Source organism: Bactrocera dorsalis, chromosome 6 (assembly GCF_023373825.1).
Source record: "Bactrocera dorsalis isolate Fly_Bdor chromosome 6, ASM2337382v1, whole genome shotgun sequence".
NCBI lineage: Eukaryota > Metazoa > Arthropoda > Insecta > Diptera > Tephritidae > Bactrocera > Bactrocera dorsalis.
This window is the reverse complement of record NC_064308.1, coordinates 6,770,413-6,797,721: the sequence shown is the minus strand read 5'-3', so window position 1 is coordinate 6,797,721 and position 27,309 is coordinate 6,770,413. Positions and strand designations below refer to the sequence as shown.

Here is a 27,309-nt window from a genome sequence, read left to right as displayed (position 1 = left end):
TATATAAAAATGAAACCCGTTTTCCTTTGTCACGGCATCACGCGTGAATGGCTGGACCGATTTCACTAATTCTTCTTTTGTTGTATTTGTTATTATTAGGAGAAGGTTCTTCGTAAAAAAAATTACGAAAGTTTCCGGAAAACGCCCAAAAACAGTCCTTTTCCCATACAAGGGTTTTATTTTGTATACTAGCTGGCCCGCAGCCGTTGTCCTGCGTGAAATTATGTGTTTTGAAATGAAAAGAAAGTTGAATTTATCATTTCATTTTTTTTTCAATGTAACGCAGCTTGATAAATAAAATTTTTTGGTTTCTGTTCCGGTGTACAGAAAAGATGGCTTTCCAACTCGTGTGCACGCCACGTATATCTAGCCGTGTGAAAAACATAGAATTTCCAAACTTATTGCACACACTATGCGACTATCCTTGTGTCCTGTTGAGTGTCATCTCAAATGCAATTTTCGCTGGAAACTGAAATGGCAAATCGTTGGAACTCAAAGAAATTCGTTGAATCAAGCATTCAGCCCTTTGTATTCGATAGCTGCGTCACAATCAGTCGGGTTCCATTACATAGTTTCGGCGCTTGCAGATTGCAAAACATAATAACGACAGATCAAACTTTGAGACGCAAATGATGCGGTGGCATACCAAGCCTCTCCAAAGAATTTAGAAACTCCACTGGATAATTCACGGCGACGTCTTCAATGGAAAGACGATCGGTCGATTTGTATGAGCGCAAGTCTTCCGGAATTTGACTTTGAATCTTCCAGTTTAAGTCAAGAACATCTGTATTTTTTGGCAGTTAATATTGCGCGTGCATTTAAGGAATCATAGTTAAGATAATTTGGCCAATGTCCGAAGATTGGTGATGAGTTCATCTTTCGTGAATTGATAAACCGCAGATGGAATTGATATCAAACCACCGGAAGCATCAACCGGAATTGACCCATTTCCAATTTTTAGCGAATACGATGTAAAATGTCTTCGACAATGTCATTTTTGTTCGTATCTCATAATTGACGCGGATTTAAAGGCTGATATGGTGAAATGATTATCGCGAAAAGTGTGGGAACTTCAGTGGCATTCGAAGTAGCTATCGCATCGTCCAACATTTGTTTCCACTGATTATCGTGTTCCAGCAATTGTAATTGCACACACCATACCATTCACAGTACGCAATACGCCGCGTACATTAATCAGTAGCAACCGAAGGTAGAAGCAATCATCGTTTTTTGGGTGGGTTGTGTAAATTCATCCTAATGCATTAGTTGAGAACACACCTGAATGTCCATCTACTGTTCGGTCTTGCTTTCAGCGTAACTATTTCTTCGACGATGCATTCCATGAATGCAAGGTATTTTCAAATAGAGCAATGTTCTCGTAAGCGGATCACTGACGAAAGTTGAGAAAAAAACTCGTCAATGTTAGTTTTGTTGTTGGCGGTGTTACCACCGGCTGTAATGTATTCTCTGGGCTGAAATAAACTCTTTGGCCAATCTCCATATTAACTGCGAGACACACAACAATCGGAAACCGTTCATGAATTGCAAAAGTAAATATCCTACAAAGCGCTTTATTGCAGTTCACGTATGGACCGCATCGTTTAAGACCATTAAGCGCCATGTTGCTTCCCTTGGTGACGTACTTACAAACGTATTTTATAGATTACACCAAACTGCAATACTAAACATTGATATGAGTTTAGAATGTGAATTAGACAACAGTGGAGAATATAGTACGATCCATATGTTGTCAACTTCGATATTCACTACTCTAAGTTGTATGGTCGTCTGATGAGCTACGACGATGGAGTGGATATCCATCATTTCCAGTTTGCGATTCCGAAAGAAAAGCAAGCGGATAGTGTTTCGTGCATTTATTGTTAGACATATAAACCGAAAAGGGATTGTAGTGTCCGCAAGGTCCATGAACCATATTGCTTTCCACCACTTCATATAATACTGGATCTTTCACACGTAAAGTTTTCACTGAATAATTTTCAATTGTTCAATTCACAACCTGTCGTAAAGCATCGTAAATCGTAATAGTAATAATTTTTCTCTTGAATAGCCGGAATAAAAAAGCAAGCGATCGAGACTGAACTATTCAAATAATTTCCAAATCAAAATATTGAAAAACAAAACAGAAATTGAAAAAAAATGTTTTTGGAAAAAAGTTACTTTTTGGAATTATCCAATTTGCCGACTTTTCATGAAAAGTATAAGATGTTTTTATTTCTAAACCTTCCTTAATCCACAACGAACAACCTCTTAAAATTTCATCAATATTGGTTCAGCGTTCTTAGCGTTACTAACGAACAAACATTCATTCGTTTGCATGAGAAAAAGAAAAGGACTGTTTTTAGGGGTTTTCCGGCAATTATTCGAATAATCCCTGAACCTAAACGAATATTTTAAAAAAAGAATTATCAAATTTCGTTCAGTCGTATTAAAGTTATGAGCGTACATACATTTTGGCGATTCATTTTTACATACATACATATTTATATAGACGAAGATGTAAGGTTGTTTTTATTGTTTTTTTTTTTTTGAAGAAATGAAATATTGAAATGATTCCTACAAACATGAATTTTGAACAAATGCTTATGATTTGAAATATAATTTTTGTATTTATGAGTTGTATTAAATTTTGACATAAAGAGATAAAAAGTATCCTATGTCCGTCTCCTGGCTCTAAGCTACCTCCCTACCAATTTTCAGACAAATCTGTTCTGCCGTTCTTGAGTTATAAGTGATGTAACTAACACGACTTTCTTTTATATATATAGATATGTATTTACATATGTACATAGATATGTAAGTAAAAATGAATGTTTGTTTGTTAGTAACGTTAAGGCTCGAGAACGGCGAAACCAATGTTCATGAAATTTTCAGAAGTTGGTCGCTGTGGATCTGGAAAGGTTCAGAAATAAAAAAAAATTGTTAGAAAAAGTTGAAAAATTGGAAATTTCCAAAAATTGACTTTTTTCATAAAATTGATGAAATAATTTCTTCGGAAATTCCTGATGCAGAGAAAGATCCAGTATTAAACGAAGTGATGAAAACCAATATGGTTCATGGACCTTGCGAACACCACAATCCCACTTCGGTTTGTATGTCTAACAATAAATGCACGAAACACTATCCACTTGCTTTTCTTTCGGAATCGCAAACTGGAAATGATGGATATCCACTCTATCGTCGTAGCTCATCAGACGACCATACAACTTAGAGTAGTGAATATCGAAGTTGACAACATATGGATCGTACTATATTCTCCACTGTTGTTTAATTCACATTCAAAACTCATATCAGTATTTAGTATTGCAGTTTGGTGTAATCTATAAAATACGTTTGTAAGTACGTCACCAAAGGAACCAATATGGCGGTTATTGGTCTTAAACGATACGGTCGATACGTGAACTGCAATAAAGCGCTTTGTAGGGTATTTACTTTTGCAATTCATGAACGTTTTTCGACTGTTGTGCGTCTCGCAGTTCATTTGGAGAATGGCTAAAGAGTATTTTTCAACCCAGAGAATACAGTACAGCGAGCGGAAACACTTCCAACAACAGTGACATTGACGAGTTTTTTCTCAACTTGCGTCACCGATTCGTTTGCGAGAACATTGCTCTATTCGGTAATGCCTTAATATTATACATGGAATGCATCGTCGAAGAAATTTACGCAGAAAGCAAAGCCAACCAGTAGATTGACATCCAGGTGTGTTCTCAACTAATTCCTTAGGACGAATTTTTATAATCCACCAGAAAAACGACGATTGCTAATACCTTCGGTATTAACAATTGATAAATGTACGTGGTTCAATTTCATTTGAGTCATTGCGCATGTTTAAATGACTTAAGCTTCCACCCACTCTATCCGCAAAAACTGGCGCACCCTAATAAGACAGCTTAGTTCACCACAGCTGAGAACACCACAACACAACTCACCAGGCCTATACACCAACAAACTCATCAAAAAGAATGGAAAACGGGAAACATTTAACATTCCATTTCATCACTTTTCGTTTTGGGACTCATCCCGCCCGTTTTGCAATAACATCGTTTGAACAGCTGATTCGGTTTTTACACCGCTTCGCACATCTGTTTATTCGTAATGTTTTTATTATACTCGATCAGCTGTAAGGAAATCGGGATATTGGCGAAATTTAAATTGATATACTAACGTATTTGTAATTCGACTCACTTCGTCACATACAGTTCGAGCATCAACATCCGTCTATATATCCTCGTTTTTTGGACACCAATCTCGCGCGCGGCAGTTACCACTGTGACCCCCACAATCTAATTACATTGAATTTTTAAAAAACATTTAACTTATCTGTTAACATTAACATTTAATATTTAACTTTACAATAACTTTATACAAAACAAGGGATTTTGATAATAAATTATATTGTGATTATAAACTCAAGTGTAGCCGATACTTTTATTTCGATTGTGCATGACAACCAGTTCAAAAGGTTAAAAATTAGAGATACATATCGCTCGTTTGCTGCAAGACCGGCATAAATCAAAAAACATGATTTTTGAGTTGATGCTGCAGAAGTGTTCGTTATATCATACTTCATGTTGAGTGAAAAATTCATATGATTTATATGCTCCGCTTGAGAAGAAGTGCAAAGTTGGAGTCACCGTGTAAGGCTGTAGTCAGTTGAAAACTTTAAACGCGTTTTCTGGAGAATCGATTTTTTTGACTTATGCCGGTCTTGCAGCAAATGAGCGATATGTACATATATACATATTAGGGTGTGTCATTCTGAGGCACCCTTTTTTTTAACTGAAAAACAAGCTCAAAACTTTCGAAAATGTGTAAAAAAAAGTCACTCAAAAGATGAGCTCTTAGTATTAATATTAAGAGGTGGCTATTTCAAATTTTCTGTTTTCCATATAAATTACATGGAAAAAAAATCATTTTTTTTTTGTGGTGGTTATTGTGCGGAGGTTTTAATGTGCACGCGACGGCGGCCAGTAGGGATGGTAAACTAGATTCCGATTCTACTCGAGAATCGAGTTTTCTCGTTAAATAATCGATTTTTAAAAATCGATTTTCAGTAGTCGAAGTGGATTAAGAACCGGTTCTTGACATTCGAAAAATGTACTTTATGTACATATATCGGAGGTGACAAAAAATGTGAGCAGAGTGGAAAGAAACTAAAAACGACACCGGCCGTGAAACCTCCAAACTAAAAATATATACATATATATAAACAATAAACATACAAACGAGCGCGAAATGTAACTACAAAACATAAATCGCGCGCGAAATATAAAAGCTCCTAAATAATAAAACATATGTGTACTAAAACGGATTAAACAGGCGCGAATAATTAAAACAAACAAATAACAGCATAAGGAGGTAGCAGCTGGAACACAGAACGGGGAACAAAACGCAAAAGGCAGAAGGCAGGCAACATATGCACATACATACACCCTACAAAATATACCATACAGAGTACCAAGTGAGCGTATTATGTTCATCTGAATTTAATATATGCAAATATGTATGACCAATATTACAGTTTTATCCAATTTAAAACTTGTAATAAAAAATACGCTTGATAAAGTAAATACTCAAGAATTCACTTGCACTTGTATCCGGCAATACCTCTTATACAACAATAATATCATTACACAAAAAGTAACACATAAACTAAATTTAAGACATACATACATATTCGCATATTTACCTAATGGGAAAATATTTCTCCGCTATACATATGTACATACTATATACAAATTAACATTAACAAACAATATATACAAAGTGCATGCGGGAGAATACCTGCACATTCTTTATTTCGCCTTCGCACTCTCTTCGCAGTGCGAACATACATATAGACGGCAAACAATCACCCGGTGCCGCCAATACACCCTACACTGGGTATTATTACAAAAAAAAATTGCGTATTCTTAAAGTTAAAAAAAAGAGGGCCGTTTAAAATTCACTTACAACAAAGCGGTAAAGTGGAACAAAATATCCCTAATTTCATATTTTTTGTTAGAAACAAAATCTGCATAATTTGTAAATACTGTATATACATATATTAAAACATATAAATCTTCAAAGTCCACATTGGCATCTATCCGGCAATACCTCTTGTTCTTTGGTAAACAAAAACAAGCAGGATTGCATACAAAAGCGAATTGATCTCTCTAACGAGCTCTCAATTGCTTAAGAACAAAAACATAATTATAAACACATACAAACAAATACTAATGTAAAAAGCGCGAGCTCTCAATCGCACAAAACCTAAGTCCGAGTATTAGGGTGTACCTAAATACAAAATATTCGGACATCAAATATTTTAATAAAGGGTGATTTTTTTGAGGTTAGGATTTTCATGCATTAGTATTTGACAGATCACGTGGGATTTCAGACATGGTGTCAAAGAGAAAGATGCTCAGTATGCTTTGACATTTCATCATGAATAGACTTACTAACGAGCAACGCTTGCAAATCATTGAATTTTATTACCAAAATCAGTGTTCGGTTCGAAAATTTTTTATCGACAAATTTTGTTCAGCGATGAGGCTCATTTCTGGTTGAATGGCTACGTAAATAAGCAAAATTGCCGCATTTGGGGTGAAGAGCAACCAGAAGCCGTTCAAGAACTGCCCATGCATCCCGAAAAATGCACTGTTTGGTGTGGTTTGTACGCTGGTGGAATCATTGGACCGTATTTTTTCAAAGATGCTGTTGGACGCAACGTTACGGTGAATGGCGATCGCTATCGTTCGATGCTAACAAACTTTTTGTTGCCAAAAATGGAAGAACTGAACTTGGTTGACATGTGGTTTCAACAAGATGGCGCTACATGCCACACAGCTCGCGATTCTATGGCCATTTTGAGGGAAAACTTCGGACAACAATTCATCTCAAGAAATGGACCCGTAAGTTGGCCACCAAGATCATGCGATTTAACGCCTTTAGACTATTTTTTGTGGGGCTACGTCAAGTCTGAAGTCTACAGAAATAAGCCAGCAACTATTCCAGCTTTGGAAGACAACATTTCCGAAGAAATTCGGGCTATTCCGGCCGAAATGCTCGAAAAAGTTGCCCAAAATTGGACTTTCCGAATGGACCACCTAAGACGCAGCCGCGGTCAACATTTAAATGAAATTATCTTCAAAAAGTAAATGTCATGAACCAATCTAACGTTTCAAATAAAGAACCGATGAGATTTTGCAAATTTTATGCGTTTTTTTTTTAAAAAAAGTTATCAAGCTCTTAAAAAATCACCCTATATATAAAAAACGCGGTTGAATAGTAATTAACCATCCAAAATAAAATATAAATAAAAATAATACCATTGCAAAAAAAAAAAAAAAATACAAAACGATATTAATAAAATATACATTTGTACCGATATAAAAACTCTTATCTATTGAAAAGAGTATACAAATTATTACACTGTATCGCTTCGAATAGATACTACAAAGCAGTTTACACTAAGAAAAATTAAATTTATTTTGACAAATATAAATATTTTTATAATATAACAAAAATGGTTAATAACGAAAAAAATCAAAATACACCTACAGGAGCTACACGCTCAAAACAGGTTGTTAAATATATTTCACGAAGTGACAGTTTATTACGATACTGCACTAGATTTGCCGCTTCACCGATTCACGAAAACTCGGAATCGTTATTAGAAATAAAAAGCCAAAATCTTAAAAATTTTTGGACTCGCCTACAAGCGGCTCATGACGCCATACTAGAATCTGACGATTCAGACTTGCCACATAATTTTAAATCATCGGCTTACGCAATATACGAAAACTGCTTAGACCAGTACGAAGAAACAAAAGCTATGATCTCCGATCAACTAAAGCTAATAACAGCAATTGCACCTACTCCCCACAGTAGAGTAGAGCTGCCTCAAACAGACAGTCAAAAGGCAAGTTCAGGCATCTACCTCGAGCTGCCCACATGTGACACAGAAACCTTTTACGGAGGTTATGAAGAATGGCCGTCCTTCCGGGACATGTTTACGGTTGTGTACATAAGCCATCCTCAATTGTCGCCAGCGCAAAAATTGTATCACCTCAGATACCAAATTAAAGGTCAAGCAGGGATAATAGTAAAATAGTTCGCTCTTAATGACGATAATTTCAATTTGGCTTTGGAAGCTCTAAAAGCTAGATATGAAAACGAAAGAATATTGGTCGATAAGCAAGTAACGACATTACTAAACTTGCCTAAAATCAAGAAAGAAACAAGTGAAGAATTTGTAACACTACAATCCACTGTTTCTAATTGTTTGTCGATTCTGTCAACACAAAATATTCCCACAGACAGCTGGGACCCAATTCTGGTAAACATTTGCACCGCTGCATTACCAGAAAAGTCGTTATTTCTATGGGAGCAATCGCTCTCATCACGGAAAAAGTGGCCAACGTGGCAACAAATGAAAGATTTTCTCACCACCCAATATGGAATTGCGGAAAAGTTAGAGGAAAACATAATAAAAAATAAGAACATTAAACACGACCTCAATGTCAGCTTCAATAGACCCCAAGCTAGAAGCAAAAACAAATCAAACATAATTTTCAACAAAACGCAATCGTTCACATCCGAACAAAGAAAACATACGTCATGCGAACTATGTAAAAGAGGGCACAAACTTAAAACTTGCGAGAAGTTTAAAAAATTAAGCATCAACGAAAGGAACAACTTTGTCAGATTAAAAAAACTCTGTACAAACTGTTTGTCCCATACACATTATCTTAAAAATTGCAAAAGTAAATTTAACTGCTTATATTGTCTCAAAAGACACCATTCAATGCTTCACTACAGCACATTTCCTAGCTCAACTCAAAAGAGAGCATTTAATAACACAAAAAGAACCCCGGGTTTAATTGCAAAAGCAAATCACGAAACCCAAAATTCGAAAAATTGCTTAGAGACACCATGCTGCTCAAAGGCACAAAAATCTCAAACGCTGCACAGCGAAACACAAAGTGGACTAGTTACAGAACTAGTCACCACCCTACCAACTCAAGTTGAGTAACGAAAACAAATACCTTAATTCACAATTAAGGAAATTTCAACACTTAAAGAGACTTCCCCCCATAACTATTTGATCAAATAATGGCCGGTACGTCGTACGACAACCACTAGAGCCAGAATTTTCCAATACCCCACATAAAGGTAGAAAAAGCAAGGTCAGATTTCCTCTGACAACCTCATATAAGAACACAAATATATGTTCGTAATCTTTCGACCCCGCAGGATGGCTTTCGCAAATAATGATACAAAAATCCTGCTTAAAAAATCTCAAGTTATGTGGCGCGCTACTACGAGTAAACGCCAAATTAGTGCATACGCACTTAAATATAAAATATAACTAAATTGTCTCCAAAAGTGGAAAAATCTAAACATTTTATACAATATTGCCCCATAGAGGCTTTAATTTTCAAAAATAAATAAAATAAAAAAGGAAGTTAAGGGATCACATCTGCCCAAGCGCTCCTCATATGGGTGAGTTGTGGAAATCAGCTATACAAAGCTTCAAATTAAGTATACAAAATTATCTACTCCACCAATCGAAGCCGTTCTATAGTACCCATTCTGCTCATATCTGTCCAGGCGTGGAGTTATTATCATTTATAAGCCGAGAATAAATAAAGTTCAAACATTGCCGATAATACAGAAAAGGCATATAATAAACTACCGGTATGCCAAACCGATAAATAATAAATTGTAAATACTTAACAGCTAATGAAATGAATAAAAGCAAACAACGTAAACCCATGTTTACTATAATAGTAAGTCGGATAAAACCACAAAATATAGGTCCTAGCCATACGCATCTAAAAGTAAGTAAATAACAAATATTATGCTTAAAACCAAAGGCATTTTCAGGATTTACAGCCTGTATTCTGCGCCCTCGGCAACTCTACTAGCAGTACGCCGAAATACATGCAATAGCATATACATACGCATTACTAGGCAAAATATTTGCCTAGGGGGCCAAGGATGTTTAAATGACTTAAGCTTCCACCCACTCTATCCGCAAAAACTGGCGCACCCTAATAAGACAGCTTAGTTCACCACAGCTGAGAACACCACAACACAACTCACCAGGCCTATACACCAACAAACTCATCAGAAAGAATGGAAAACGGGAAACATTTAACATTCCATTTCATCACTTTTTGTTTTGGACTCATCCCGCCCGTTTTGCAATAACATCGTTTGAACAGCTGATTCGGTTGTTACACCGCTTCGCACATCTGTTTATCCGTAATGTTTTTATTATACTCGATCAGCTGGAGGGGAATCGAGATATTGCGAAATTTAAATTGATATACTAACGTATTTGTAATTCGACTCATTTCGTCACATACAGTTCGAGCATCAACATCCGTCTAGCTTCAAAGTAATATATTTATCAGGGGTTGTATTTATACAAGAACTTAGCTTCAAAGTAATACATTTATCAGTTGTAGTTTTGTGGTTTCTATTCTATTGTGGAAAAGTACTGAAGTGGAAAAGTACTGACGTGGATGACAATTAGTTTAGTTATTTGGATACAGGCACGTAGCCAGGGGGGGGGGCTAGAGGGCTGAAGCCCCCCCCGAAATAAGGAAATTTTTTAAATAAATCGCAAATAAAAAAGATTTATCACTGACTGAATCTTTTGAAACTCTTATACACAACTCAGCTCAAACCTATAACAGTCGTACGCAACTACACTAGACGGTGACTGAAAACTTATCAAAAGTCATATTTAAGCGTTGTACAGATCTCCATCTTGATATGGCGAAGTTGGTTGGACAGGCATATGACGGAGCAGCAAACATGTCAGGGCATTTAAGTGGAGTGCAAACCAGGATAAGACAACTATATCCAAAAGCACGATATGTTCATTGCGCTAGTCACCGATTGAACCTTGCGCTTTCTAATACTATTTATGTCATTACCTTCAATACGGAACTGCATTGGTATTGTCAATAAAATAGCAAATTTATTTAGAAACCATTCAAATGCAAACACAACTTTCCAGGACGTTATACAGAAGCACGCACCAGAAAGCAAAAAAGACGACTTGTTCGCCTTTGTGAAACAAGGTTTATAGAAAGGCATGAAAGCATTATAAGCTTTGTGGAGCTTTTCAAATTCATTGTACTAAGTTTGGAAATAATTTCGAGTAAGACATGGTCCATTTCGTCTAAAGCATCAGCCTTCTTAGCAGCGGTTGAGAAAAGCGAATTTTTCCTTAGTCTATTCGTCTGTGAGCAATTGTTCAGCTTAACGCTGCCACTGTCTGTGCAACTCCAAGAAAAATCTATGGATTTTGTATCAGCAGTGAACCGAGCCAAAGAATTAATAAGAACTCTGCACCAGATAAGAGAAACAGCGGAATCAACATGCTAACCTGTCGCTCACCACTCTTCAAATACCCGATGTGTGGAAAGTCGGAAGAGTGGTCCCACTACTGAAACCTGGGAAACCCGCCAACAAAGGGGAATCTTATCGACCGATAACTCTCCTCTCCCCAGTAGTGAAGACACTTGAGGCCTTGTTACTCCCGACCTTCACTTACCACCTGAGCCTAGCCAGCCACCAGCATGGTTTCCGCAAAGTGCACAGCACCACCACAGCACTTAGCGTCATAAACGCCTAGATAGTTCGTGGCCTCAACCAGAAACCACCCTGCGAAAGAACGATCCTCGTAGCGTTGGACCTGTCAAAAGCTTTTGACACGGTCAACCACACAACGCTACTGCAGGACATTGAAAAAACCACTCTCCCTCCAGAGCTTAAGAGGTGGACCATGAACTATTCCTCACTGCACGAAACCTCCAACTTTCACCCACCAAATCCACAGCGACTATATTCACAAACTGGGCGAAGGAGTATAGACTTGAACTTAATATTGCAGTCGATGGCGTCAAAATTCCGACTGTCAATAACCCTAAGATTTTAGGCGTAACCTTCGATAATCTATGCTCCTTCTCTCCCTATACGACCGCGATTATCGCCAAGGTACAGAGCCGCAACAAAATCCTCAAGTCGCTAGCCGGCAGCACATGGGGAAAAGACAAAGAAACGTTGTTGGCAACTTACAAGGCAATCGGTCGGCCGGTCCTCAACTACGCAGCACCGATATGGTCGCCTGGATGCAGTGGTACGCAGATGAGGAAACTTCAGACCTGTCAAAATACAGCACTCCGGACCACTACGGGATGCCTCTTGATGTCTCCCGTTGAACACCTCCATAGTGAGACGCACATGCTTCCTGTAAAGGAGCATAATCAACTCCTCTCCAGGCAGTTCCTGCTTGGTTGTTTCCGTAGGAATCACCCCTGCAGCCATCTGCTTGGAGCGGAACCGCCTCTCAGGAGCATCAAGAGGTCATTCCTCGACTATGTCGACGACATTGCACAGTACGCCGACCAGACTTCGGACGCAACTAACTTTCGACAGGCACTGACCGCCATTCACAGTGGAGCCATCAACACCTTCACCGACTCCCTTCCCGTGAATGGCGTTCTTGGAGTCAAACCACCACCTATTGCAGACGAAGAGCTCCAGTTGCCGCGAGAAACGCGAGTGACCCTAGCGCAACTTCGTTCTGGATACTGTAGCAGGTTAAACTCCTACTTATCCAGAATCGACCCCGACATTAGGTATTAATGTATGTCCTGCATGCAACGAGTTTCCGCATGACACTGGCGACCTCTTTGCATGCCCCACAAACCCCACCCATCTAACACCCTCTTCCCTTTGGTCCGACCCCGTCGAAACAGCACGTTTCTTGGGCCTACCGTTAGATGATCTCGACGACAACACAAACAACCCTTACCATCCCAACGGGGATTAGCTAACCGTTAAAACAACAAACAACAACAGAAACAGCGGATGGTTTTTTCAACGATATTTTCCAAACAGCATCACAAATGTCTAAAGATCTTTTTGACACTTCGCGTCAAACTACTCGTGCTAATCCACCTTGCACAACCCCTGAAAGCCACTTCAGAGTTACAATATTTATTCCATGCGTTGATGCTCTGATTCAAAAGATGACAGAACGTTTATTAGTGAATGAGGATATACTCTCGTCATTTCAAATTCTACTCCCAGGTTTTGCTGCAATTGATAATGCCGAAGAATTAAAAAATTTAACTATTTACTTCGAGGAGCAAATATCAATGACAGCATTAAAATCAGAGTATCGATTGTGGTGTGCCAGCTTATCAACAATAGATCCAACCATAGAAGTGTTGAAATTACTGCAACATTGCGATGCAACGTATTTTAAAAATATTCACTACTTGCTTACAATTTTAGCAACTCTTCCAGTGACGACCGCTTCCGTTGAAAGAACTTTTTCAACCTTAAAAAGAATAAAAACTTTACCACGCAGTGTGATGGGCAATGAGCGGCTGAGTGCACTTGCTGTTATTGCAGTGCACTGGGATATTAAATTAGATCCAGATGAAGTAATTAATGATATGGCAAACAAGAAGAAAAGAAAAATATTACTTATTTAAGTTACAACTACCAAATCATTTAAGTAATATGTATATGAATTTATATCGTTTTTTTAATAAACAGAAAATTTAAAGTTTATATATGTTTTTACTTCAGCCCCCCCCGAAATGAAAAGCTGGCTACGGGCCTGTTTGGATAGTGTTATCTTATAGTAAGTGATGTCACCTTATTGCTAGGCAGATGTACTCGTATATGTGTGGTAGCTATTATCAGTTGGGTTCAGTGTAAGTCATGTATTAATTCCCCCCTCCTTTATTGAAAAGATCTCCTGATCCTTTTTTAACCTTGTGGTTGCATCTTTCTTTATGAGATGTTCCAATCCTTGAGCCTTCAGTATTTGTTCATATCTTTTTTGTTGATTTTCTTTAAGTTTTAGAGTTTTACATTTCAATATGGCATAATACAATTTAAAACTTAAGTATATTGTTGTAGCTAGTATACAAATAATTATTAGGGTTACAAATATGTTTTGTATTGGGTGTTTACGTATGGTATAATAAATTTATGTAGTTTTTCAATGTTATTAAATTTATATTTTGAGTTTGATTCTAATATATCTAGGATTTTAATATTATTTTCTTCTTGTGACAGGATATATTTTTTAATTTCCTCGTTTTGATTGTGAAATGTTACATTATTTAATTTTATATTTTCTTTAAACTGCACTAGGTATGTTCCTGTGATAGTTTCATTATTTATTTTATTTTTACCATTTATTAAAATATTTCCTTCATTTATTTCAATTATTTCTTCATTTGATTCTTCTTTTACATTGCATTGTGCTTTGAGGTTTAATAACATTGGTATTGTACAAGTATCTGTTTTAGTTTCTTGACATACAAATTGTGATAAAATATTTTTACATTTGTTTATTCTTTTTATTTCGTTTTTACATTTCGATACTTTATTGTCTAATTGTAACTTCCCATGTCGATATGCTATTGGTGTTATATCATATGTTTCACATTTTTGTTTAATTATAGGGTATTTATACATATATAATAATAAATGTATTATTAATTCTACAAGTGTGTATATCTGAATATTCCATTATATTTATTACAGGAATGTCTGAATTCTCTAATTTAATAATTTTTTCTATATCTTCCGTGTTTAACGATGCAGAGTAAAAGTTTTTATTTTTAGCGAAATTGATTGTTAAAGTTAAGTCTTCAAGTTCTTTGAGTATTTCTTGTAGCATTACTTGTTGATGAATTGTTTTATAATTAAAGGATTCCAACAGTTTTTCGAAGTGAGTGTTGATTAACCTCTGTTTATTATTATTTTCTACTATATCATTAATTTGTTGTTTTATTTTTATCATATCGTCATGATCTGCTACGCCTGTTATAAAGCTAAGTGCTGATCCTAAGAAATTTATGCTCCTTTTCTTTCTTCTAATTATTAATAGATTTTTTAACACTTCTATTCTGTTGACTAAGGCTATGTCCCTATGTAATTCCGGAGAGTTTTTAGCTAATGTTGAGAGTGTGTCATAATGTTCTAAAATTTTTGTTAAGTTTATCATGTGATATAAGTAATCTGATTCATTATAAATGTATGACGGATATGTCTCGGTTAATATAAACTTTTTCTTTTCCACATTAGTTATTTGGTATTGTAGGGATTTGTTCACTAGAACTATTAATATTATTATCGGGTAGTACATTTCGTATGTTATCTTTGTGTATTAGTTTATTTTTCGTTGTAAGCACCGTATTTTCTTTATTTTCTTTTACTATGTGTTTAATATATCTTTTGTTATATTTTTGTCTTCTACTACTTTTCTCATAAATTATTTGTTTTGGTTTAAAATCTTTTTGGCTTCTTTTTTTATTATGGTATTCTAACATACGTTCTTGGTTTTTTTCTATATTATTTTTCACTTTTTCGTTAATTTCCTTTTGATTAAAAAATAAGTCTACTGGTTTTTCCTTTATCACCGAATGAATAGTCCTGTTATATTCCTTGACTGCTGAGAATATTTCTTCTTCCGTAGTTGTAGTTCTGTCGTTAGCTAAAGTCCTCGCGATTTCTAATATCGTTGAATGTAACCTTTCTACTTGTGCGTTGGAAGTTGAATGATTATTTGCTGTCTTTTCGTGTTTAATTTGTAATTTATTTAATAATGCGGTTGTGCCTATGCCGACGAATATGCTTTCATTATCGGTCATGAGTTCGGTACAGTTCGGAAAAATTTGTGATAACACTTCTTCTATTATTTCATGAAAATGTAGTTTACTTCCTAATTTACGAAAATATGCGTATTTAGTAAATCTATCTATAGAAGAGAGATAACTTTTGCCATTTATATAAAATATGTCCATTTGTACTGATGTGCCTGGAGTATTTGGTACTGGGCTTTTTCCTAATAATTGTTTAATTGGTTTCCTTTCATATTTTTTCTCCGTGCAGTTGACACAATTTTTCACTATCTTTTCTGTGTCTCGTTTTAGTGTTGGCCAATAACAAGTTTCTTATAAATTAATTATATAATTAGTTATTTCTTTATAGTTGTTTAGAGCGTTTCTGTGTGCTCTCTTGTGTGTAAAGTCTAATATATTTTCCCTATCTATTTGTTCTATTATATCGTGTAGTTTATTTTGTGTAAATACTTTGTAGTAGGTTGAAAATATGTTTGCTATCTTTTCTTTGTGTTTATGCCACATCTCTAAGTCAGTGTGGAATGCTGTTACTATTTTAGGTTTCATTATTTGTTTTAATATTTGAATCATATATTCTTCAGTGTTATATTTTATTTCGAATCGTTCGTGTCGCGGAAATATAGTTGTTGCTGTTTTTTCGTTTGTTTATGACGGTGTTAAAATAGTTTGGGTTTGAAATGAATTTAATGGTTTTGCTATCATTTTTATGTTTCTTGGTGCGGATGATTCAGCTGAGTGCATTGACGTATCTGACAATATGTTTATTTGTCGTGATAAAGCGTCTGCTACAATATTTTCATGCCCTGGTTTGTATTTTAGCATGGCACCGTATTCCTCTATCAAATTTTTCCATCTCTTTAATTTAGTATTCGGGTTTTTTTCTGATATGGAAAATATTAAAGACTGATGGTCTGTGTATATAGTTAGGTCTGCTATTCCGTATAAATAATTTCTAAATTTCTGTAATGCCCAAATTATGGCTAACATTTCCTTTTCATTTGTAGAATAATTTTGTTCCGTTTTCGTCAATGTTCTTGATATGAATGATATAGGATTTCTTCCTTGGCTTAGTACTGCTCCTATTGCGTAGTTACCAGCATCTGTGGTTAAGTCAAACCCTTTATTAAAATCTGGTTGATATAAGTTGTTCAACTTTTTCTTTTAATTTATTTTTTATTTCGTTTATAGCATTTAGTGCTTCTTTATCTAATTGTAACTTTACGTTTTTACTTTCATTTTTTTGAAATATTTCCGTTTTCTCCTCTCAAGTAAATTGTTAATGGCTTGCATATATGTGCGAAGTTCTTCACGAATTTCCTATAATAGGAGGCTAGTCCTAAAAATGATCGTAATTCCTTTAGTGTTTCAGGAATTTTATACCTATCTATAGCTTCAATTTTCCCTGGATCTACTGTAATTCTTCCATTGTTTATGATATGTCCTAAGAATTCTTTTTTTGTTTGAAAAAAATTAGATTTTTCCTCTGAGATTTTCATATTGGCTGCATGTAGGGTATGTATAATATTAGTGATGTTTTAATATGTTGCTTTGGGTCAGTAGAGTAAATTAATACATCTTCGATATATACATATGCACATTTTCCAATAAAGGGTCTCAGTATGTCGTCGACACATCTTTGAAATGTGGCTGGAGCATTCTTTAGGCCGAACGGTAGGCGAAGGAATTCATATTTGGCTCCATTGACTGAAAATGCGATTTTTTCTCTGTCTTCTGGTTTTATCATAATTTGGTGGAATCCCGATTCTAAGTCAATTGTTGTAAAGTATCTTGCCTTACCTAAATTCTGGAGAGTCATAGTTATATCCGGTATGGGATATCTATCTGGTATTGTCTGCTTGTTTAGTTTTTGAAAATCGATAACCATTCTTTTCTTTGGTTTTCCTTCCTCATCTATACCCTTTTTTGACACTGTCCATATTGGTGAATTATATGGGCTTTTACTTTTTTGTATTATGTTATTTTTTAATAGCTTCTGTATTTCCTTTTCGACAAAGTTCTGATCCGCGTATGGATAGGGTATTGTCGCACCCAAACAGGTTCTTTGGATTCAGTCCTAATCTCTGCTTGTATTGTGGTGGTGAAAGGTAACAGTTCATTATTGTAATTATTCTGCATTAGTTCCTTGATTTCTTTCTCATATTTTTTATCTCCTATAGAGTAATTTATTTGTTCCCTACTTTCTTCAGTAGTTTTTTCAAATGTTACTGAGTATTCAAATAAATCTATTTTTGCTTTCATTTTTCTTAACGCGTCCTCTCCTAGTATTATATCAAACTCTTTTAGTTCTTCTGCTTCAAAAAAATCTAAGTCAAATCCTACTAGATTGATTTCTCTCTTGTGAGTAACTGTTGAACTCCCATGTAGTGTGTTAAACTTAATAGGTTTATTTAATTTTACTCTTTCTGCAAATGGGTAATTTTTACTCACATAGCTACTAGTTGCAACTGAAACTATCAGTATATGCACGAATCTTCCATTAGGTGCAGTGCGTCTTAACGTCGGAAGACCGTGGTATCTTATAATAAAATGTTTTTGTTGGTTAGTATTTTTATAACTTACGCTTGCTGCTTCATTGTAGAGTGATATGTTATCTTCATTAGTTTGTGCATCATTCATTTGGTTGATCCACTGCGCTTTGCGTTGATTTATATTTGATGATTCGTCTCTGCTTCTCTTGAATTGTTCTCCTACTCGTTGCATTACTGTTTTGAAGGGATTCGGTGTTTGTCTGCTTGTCTGCTGAAATTGTGGTGGTTGTGGATTGTATGGTTGTCTTCTGAATCTTGTTGAGGAAGGATCTACATCCATTGGTACCACTGGCTGTGTTTGTTGCACGAAAGTTGGTTGAAGAGGTGGGTATATTTGTGGTCTCTGCCATTGTTGCTGACTCTTCTGGTATGTTCTGGGTATGTGTTCCAGTTGGTGATAATGAGTGTCATGTTGCATGGTCCTTGCTATACCGTAGGCTTCCATCAGGTTTGAACAATTTCTGGAGTACAGTGTGTTTTTTGTTGCTGTACTTTTTAACCCTGCGATAAATGTACGTATCGCTTTTAGTTGCACTTCTTTTGATAGAGCTTCTATCACAAATTCATTTTTGTGTGTCATTTCTATCTTGGATAATACTCCGTTGAGTGCTTGGTTCAGGTGATCATAGTATATGTGGCGAGGTTTTTCTCCTTGTCGTATTCTCATCATATCTTCCTCGAGTACATAGAGTGGGCGTTGATCTGCATAAGAGTCGTCTAGGCGGTCTATGATTTCATCGAAGTTAAGCTTTGTGTTGTTGTGGATGAGGATTTGTGCAGCTCGTACTGTGATCTTTCCTCTGAGAAGGATTAGGGCTTCAGTGTAAATGTTTTGTCCACAAAATATTTTCACATTATTCATTAGAGTTATTGCTAGTTTTCTCCAATTTCTGTATTCGTGATAATCGCCACTAAACACTGTTATTGCTGATTTGAAGAGTCCTAAGTCGACTTCTTTGGGATCAGTGTATGTACAGATTTCATCCTGGGCTTCTATTATTGGTGTATTACCTATTTGAGCTTCGGCGAATTTCCTCTGCAATTCCAGTACCATCACTTGGAGTGCTTGGATCTCTGCTGCTTGTTGTGCCATTTTATTTAGTTTTTTCTTGTTTTGTTTTTAAGTTTTGAACCGTTTTGAAAATTTGCTTGAATTTTAGTTACTGGATTCAACCTTATTTCTTGTCCTTGAAGGATTTTTGTATCGAATCCTTTTTTGTTGACAGGTCCTTTTTAGTTTTGGGACACTCTCCTAGGATATGTTTTTATATCCTTCACTTGTTAAGGAATTTATTCTGATTCCTTTTTATTAGTGTGTCCCTGCTCGGGCGCCAATTAAAGTTTACACTTTATTATTTTCTAAAAAATATATTTTTAGCTCCGTAGAGCGATCTTTATTTAATCACTTAAACAGTGTGAATGTTATGAACAGAAAAGATGTTGTATACAAGCGGGTGCTTGTATTTATACAAAAAACTTAGCTTCAAAGTAATACATTTATCAGTGGTTGTATTTATACAAGAACTTAGCTTCAAAGTAATATATTTATCAGTTGTAGTTTTGTGGTTTCTATTCTATTGTGGAAAAGTACTGAAGTGGAAAAGTACTGACGTGGATGACAATTACTTTAGTTATTTGGATAGTGTTATCTTATAGTAAGTGATGTCAGCTTATTGCTAGGCAGATGTACTCGTATATGTGTGGTAGCTATTATCAGTTGGGTTCAGTGTAAGTCATGTATTAACTCGCGCGGCAGTTACCACTGTGACCCCCACAATCTAATAACATTAAATTTTTAAAAACATTTAACTTATCTGTTAACATTAACATATAATATTTAACTTTACAATAACTTTATACAAAACAAGAGATTTTGATAATAAATTATATTGTGATTATAAACTCAAGTGATTGTGCATGACAACCAGTTAAAAAGGTTAAAAATTAGAGATACATACATGTATACATATGTATCTAATGGTTACGCACTGTGAATGGTAGAGTGTGTTTAGCTTTTTGAGAAGTATGCAAGCAATTATAATTGCTGGAACATGATAATAAATGTAATCAAACGATGGACGATTCGATAGCTTCTTTCCATGCCACTGAAGTTCTTACACTTTTCGCGATGGTCATTTGGACACATCAGCCTTCAAAACCGCGTCAATTTTGGAATACGAACAAAATTACATTGCAGGAGACATTTTACATCGTATTCGATAAGAATTGGAAATAGGCAAATTTCGGTGCCAGTGGTTTGATATCAATTCCATCTGCCTTTTGTCAATTCACTTCAACGAAATATGAACTCATCACGAATGCTTACGCAAATTTGCCAAATTATCGTAACTACGATTGCATGAGTGCGTGCCAGTTATACGTGGCGTGTTCCCGAGTTAGAAAACCATCTTCTCTGTACATTTACGCCCCGGAATAGAAACCAAAAAATGCTGTTTATCAAACTGCGTTACATTGAAAAAAATTTAGAAAATTCGAAAATAAAAGATTTTTAACACAACGTAAATTCAACTTTCTTTTCATTTCAAAACACATATTTTCACGCAGGACAGCGTATGCGGGGTCAGCTAGTAAAAACATAAAAACACAAAAAATTAGACTTTTTGTAAACAATAAAAAAAAACAAATACATAAGTTCGAAATACACAATAAAAGAAACAAAAAAACATGAGCGCAATCCTGCGAATTCAGCTCCTACCAACAAACAAGGTAACGGTGAGAAGGATGAGTCATAGCAAAGACCAACTGAGCAGCACCATAATCAGTGCTTACAAAAAACAAAAGCAGAAGAGAACGGTAGTCAACAACGGCCAGCAGCAACCGTGATCACACCAACATCTAAGCAGGTACCGGCAAGTACGCAGGCAGCGAAGAACAACATACCGCAAGGTGAGAATGTACCATTAAAAAAAGGCCAGTCCCTGCAAACTGGCATTGACCGCTACGTTAATATAAAAAGGAAGTTAAGTCCTTCAAAGTCAGCGGTCAATCATAAAAAATTCCAATTCCAATAAACCGGAAGTTTTAAATGGCAATAGATTTGCCTTAATAAGCAATGGTTCAGACGGTGATGCGAAGGGTACCACCACAGGCGTTAATGCCAAACCACCCTCAATATATTTGCGCGAGCTTAGCAGTAATGCTCTCGTTGCTGAAGTAGGTACTAACAATTTCCAAATAGTGCCTTTGAAAAAATGCAATATAGATGAAACAAAAATTCAGTCCTACACTGAAAAAAGTTTTATGGATATTGTTCACATGAGCAAGAGCATTCTGCAACATCACAACACCTCATCACACGTCACATCACATCACATCACATCACATCACGTCACGTCACACACCTCATCACACAACAGTTCAGCACACACCACTACACACACACGCATCCAACACAGTACCTGACGCCGCTCACTATTACAACACAACAACCACACGATCATTAGCGAGACGACTCGGATTAATTTAATATTCACCACCCAAACTATCAAAAGGGATAGATCCGAACGGGATCACGCTCTTTTTCGTTTGATCCGCGAAGTAAGACGGTCGACCCGCAATTATTCATTCCGCAGTTCCGCAACCTCCGCATTTTGTCCTAGTTTGTGACTTCCCGCCAGAGTGACGTTGACGTGAGTTCCGGATTTCGCCGCAGTGTCAGTGTGTGACAACCAATACAAAATAATTAAATTGTTATACAATAGAAAGAAAAAAAATACAGAATTGAAGTGAAAAATTAAATACAGTGTGCGCTAGTGTGTTTTTATTTGGCATAAGTATACTACAAGTGTATCAAGTAAGTATACTAGTGTTACACGTCAACAAATGGTCCTTCGAGCCTTTCCGAAAGGCACCTAAGTACAAAAGAAAAAAAAAATATATATATATACATATATTAAAGTGAACACAGAATATAAAAAGTCACGGTTGAAAAAAAAAACACGGAAAGAAAGATCACACAAGTTGAACACATAAAAAAGTGACCTGAAGTGAAGTAAAAAGATACAGAAAAGAAACAGAAATTGTTCAATGAGTGAAAAAACAACAAAAACCTACCAACATTAAAACGGGCGCGGTATTAATACACCAAAATTTATCAAACATAAAACCTAAAATCAAAAGCGGGCGCGTTATAACCACAAATAAATTAACAAACACATAAATATATATTAAAAAAAAACCCTAAAATCAAAAACGGGCGCGTTGTAATCACATAAATTAACAAACATATAAACATATATACATAAGCCAGCAGGAGACTACACAAACGAACAACACAGGAGGAAGAAACCTAAGCAAAAGGGACAGCGCTGGACATACATACATACAGATTTATAGAGGATATAGACACAGGGACGAAAAAGGGGATAAGTAAACAAAAACCCAAAACCCCTGGCGGAAAATAATGTGAGTCCGTTCCATATATTGTATTAATTTGATATATATATAAAAATATAAAAATTTAATTATTACGCACATATATATGTATGTATGTTAAGTACAGTTTGGACGGTATTTCGGGACACCGTTAACTGTTCTTAACAGTTCGATATATGTATGTATATATCTACAAAAAAAATTATAACTGGAAAAAAATACGGTACCCGCCTTTTGCTTAGCTTGTGTCGTTAGACACCCCGTTATATAATTTCCGAAAAATAAAATAAAATAAAATAAAAAATAAAAAATTTTTCCTAAGTCAAGTATAACTTGCGATAATTCTTGCGATACCCCTTGGGCTATAAAAAAAAAAGCAACAAGCAGGATCGCTCAAACCCTAAGCAAAAGCGGAAGATACTAAACAAAAGAAAACCAAATATATACATACATATATAATTAAAACATACATACTTATGTAAGCACATTATTCTTATATTGCAAATTCTTCCAATTTAATATACATATGTACATATTTATATGCATACATAATCGTATGGTACATACATATTTACATACGTGAACTAACTTCATGTACATGAAGCTATAAAATACAATAATATGTATAATATTAACTACCTGCTTGGATCTTCAATTCGTGTAACGAAACACACTACCAAAAAACATTACAAAAACAACTTACAAAAGACAAGTACTCGTTGCTTGCAAATTTCCAGCGATACCCCTTGGGCTATAAAGCAATAAGCAGGATCGCTTATAACATCCAAGCAAATGTAGGTAATAATACAAAAAAAAAACTAATAAAGAAATAAAGAAATAAAAAGAGAGAAAAAAGGCATTACATTTATGTATGTACCAATGTGTGCAGCTTCCGCGTGACATATGTACATACAATTTGTTTTTATTTTTGCACATTATATTTCAATTATTCTTTCTTCATACATATTTGAACGAATTATTTAGCACATACACATTTATGTACATATATAATTCAAACCATATACATACCGACATAAATATATAAACATATATATCGTCGGCTTAACGTGCAAAGGTGCTAAGTGCCATTTTTGAATTATTAAATAAAACAAAAAAAACTGAATAAAAATTGAAGTTCAAATTTTTTTTTTATTTTTCTAATGCAGTTTTGTCAACTGTGATATTTCATTTAAGTACAAAAAAAAAATATAATAAAAAATTTAATGAGCGAGTTTATATAGGCCTTTTTTGGACTTAGCACATTTTCTGGAGTTATTTGCACTTGGATGTATTGGACTTAGCACATTTTCGAAAAAGAAATATTGCAGTTTTATTTGCAAATGGCGTATTTTATTATCACAAAAAAATATTATACAGTCTTACTTCGTTGCTGTCGTTTAAAGGAATACATAAGTACTTAAATGGAAAATCTTTGTTTAAGCCTTAAACTTTAAGGTATCACAAAAAGTTAATATATCAGTTCAGTCTTAATTCATTGCTGTTTGGAAATTATAAATTAAGCAAAACAAAAAAATATATTAAAAAATAAGAAGATATCACTCATGTGGCAGGTCGTCATAATATTGATGGTAGTCTCTCGGCAAAGAAGTTTTTAAATATTGCAAATCTGCGTATTTTCTTGCTGTTAATTTTCTTCTTTCTTGGTGAAGCTGTGGCAAATTAGACCAATCCGTTGGCACAACACTTCTGTCCACTCTTTGTTGTAAATAGCTCCATGGCTCGGGAAAACGCAATTTATAAAATATTTCCCTTTCCGGTGTGTATTTAATCGCACGAATATCGGTGACTTTTGATTCACCCTTTCCGCGACCAGGACGAATTGTTTTTAAAAATTGTATGCCCTTGAAACATTTGAAAAAAGTATGATCCAAATACTCTACCATATAAGGTGTAGGTTTCTTTCGAGCATTCTGACATATTTGAATATACTCTGCTGGTACATTAACAATTCGGTGTTTAATAACACGCTCGATAACTGAATGTACGCTGTCAGCTTCCATTTGGGTGTGCCCCGTTTCTAGTATTTTTTGCTCAATTATTACGCCATGTTTAATAGATGTATTGAGCAAAGCGTTACTCATAGAAACATTCCTATTCTGGTACGTACATCCATCACTATAAAGAATAATTTTCGTAGCAGCTGCATTCTCGGTAAGATTTGGAATTATTTTCTTCTCGATGAAGTACACCCAAATGCTAGCAAATTCTTCGGCAGATAATCCACCTTCTACTTCGTTCCATATGAAGCAATAAGCATCATGATTTATCAAATTGTAAAACACCAAATTGTGGACTTGCAACTTCGTGCGGTAATAAAGGCTGCTTACTTGGGATTTTGGTGCCATTAAGACCGCTTGCAGATCAATAGTAAACACGAAGGTTTCTTCGATTTTGTCCTTTTGTTTCTCTTCCCTAGCTTCATGTTTTTTTGCCTGGTGAAGATTGTAGACGTCATCCAAAATATCTCCCACAGTATGCCGCGTACAGATTTCACACTGATCTTTTTTAGGGAAGAATAGACCAAGCTTTTGATCCGCAAAGGCGTTATAAAATGCTGAGATAGAGAGTGGGGGTTTTCCATGTGCATTACACCAATCTTCTACGTAAAATTCGAAGAGTTGTTTTTTTGACGACCATTCTGGCAAAAGATATTTTTTTTGAGTTGTTGCACGGCAGTAATGTGATTCCATGGTTGGCAGAGAATTGAAAAACGAATTTAGAGATTCGCGTGCAATGCTACAATTTTGTTGTGGTGCGTTCTGTGTAGTGTTTCTTGAAATCGTAGGCTGCTTAACCCAATTTAGCACCGTACGTCTGCCAATGCTAAGAGTGTTCAAGAAGAATTTTCTGCAAACTTTAACACTTTTTTGCTCGACTCTTACATGGTATTGAAATGTTCGACTCCTTCTGCTCTTGTGTTTATCTTTGCGATTTCGCATTCTTGCAGGAGTTGTTACTTGAATCAATGTATTTACATAAGTCTGTTTCTCTTTCCAGTCCATTTGCCAGAATTGCTTAAACAATGCTTGTCTTTGGTCTTCAGTTATATTTGCGCAGTGGAGAGCAGCAGAACTAGTGGCTTTTTTACAGCTACATCGCTCTCCAATGACTTTTGCATTTCTAACTCTTCGATGATTCCACAGGCCATTTTCTTTCTTTTTCCCCAGATAAAGTTTCCCATTTTCTCTCTGTTTTTTATTTTTTGCTGCGAACCAAGCTGGATTAACCATTTTTCCTCTTCTTTTGCGCGTTTGTGACTTAGAAGGAAGGTCAAGTGATTCATCCGAATCGCTATTAAAGCCATAAGGCACCAGTCCTAAAACTCCATCATCTGCGTCATTGCCATAATCGCTGCAATGCTCGTTACTGCTTTTATCAATATCTATTGAATTGAAATTCATCCTAAAATAAAAAATAAATTGAAATTTATTGATATTATTTGAGTAACTACTTTAGTACTTTATAATTATAACTATTTCACTTACGTAAATCTTAAGCTTGTTCGTCGCGCTTATATACTTTTTTTCTAATAAATTTTTCTAGTCGTTCGGGAGCACGATTACCGCTTCGTGAACCCGAAGTATCACAAAAAAACATCTAAGCGAAGTGTCGAATAACACAGCAGCTATGCCGTGTTACCTAGCAAAAAAGACAGAGCACACTTTAGGTAGCAATCACATTGTCATGTGGACTTAGCCCGCGCGATTTGACAGTTGCGGACTTAGCACTTTTGCACACCACTGCCCAAAATAGCTTTAAAATAAAATAAACCATTTTTTTTTTTTTGTAGCTGATGTGTTTTATATTTATCTATCGAATCCCTTCACAATATCAATTTTGACCATAAGTGGACTTAGCACCTTTGCACGTTAAGCCGACGATATATACATTTATTATTTCCTACTGCTTTTTCCGCGCATTTATACATTTAGGTGTGATTCGCAAATTGTTATATGTTACATTTGTATGACATATATACATACATATATAACAATTACATACCTAAAAGGGATACGAGCAAAACCAAACAAAAAGGAAAACGTTACGTGGCGCATATAAAGCATATGCAAACATATAATAAATAAATAGATACATACAAACAATTTTGCATATTGTATTTCTTTCACGTTTCGTTTGCAGATACAAATATACAAATAAGCGCGAGTGAACTGAAGATATTTTGATACACTGGAAAAAAAATTTTCAGTCACATTTATAAAAAAAAAAAAAAAAAATTATCGAACTTTTACATAAAATACGTTTACAAAAAAACTTTAATCTTTTTATGCGGTAGCGAATCAAAAAAAATTTGATCACAAATATATTTTTTGTAAAATATATAATTTTTTACAAAAAAAAAAAAATTCTTCTGTTGATAAAATTTTAATTTGCACTCTTTCGAAAATCTATTTAACTACATTGCTATAGCAATATTAATTTTGAACGAACATCTATTAGACAAAACTTTAAGCTAAAAGCTTCAAACTTTATTCAAATTAATGCAATCTGATAAATCTAAAGAGGTTAAACCAAGAACACCTCAATTATTGGAAATTCCAAAAATGGCTGATGATGATAAATCACAAAGCACGCCTGCAGAAGCTACACGCTCGAAGCAGAGTATAAAACAAAAAAGATCAAAAGATCAGACA

The 27,309-nt window shown here is 35.3% G+C and overlaps 2 protein-coding genes across 4 annotated transcripts in view; one reads left to right on the top strand and one right to left on the bottom strand.

Annotated features, from left to right (window-relative positions):
- Positions 1-27,309, bottom strand: part of LOC125779136 (uncharacterized) — a 153,076-nt gene that overhangs the window by 66,728 nt on the left and 59,039 nt on the right. The window lies entirely within an intron of this gene.
- LOC105223425 (uncharacterized) overlaps positions 1-27,309 on the top strand; it is a 155,867-nt gene that overhangs the window by 98,157 nt on the left and 30,401 nt on the right. For 2 of the 3 annotated variants that reach the window (XR_007423162.1, XM_049459828.1), the window contains exon 1: positions 20,851-21,148. The exons of the other annotated variant lie outside the window; for it this stretch is intronic. The gene's annotated coding sequence lies outside the window, so the exon portion shown is untranslated. Of the gene's footprint in view, positions 1-20,850; positions 21,149-27,309 lie in introns of those variants that run through there. 3 annotated transcript variants of the gene reach the window in all.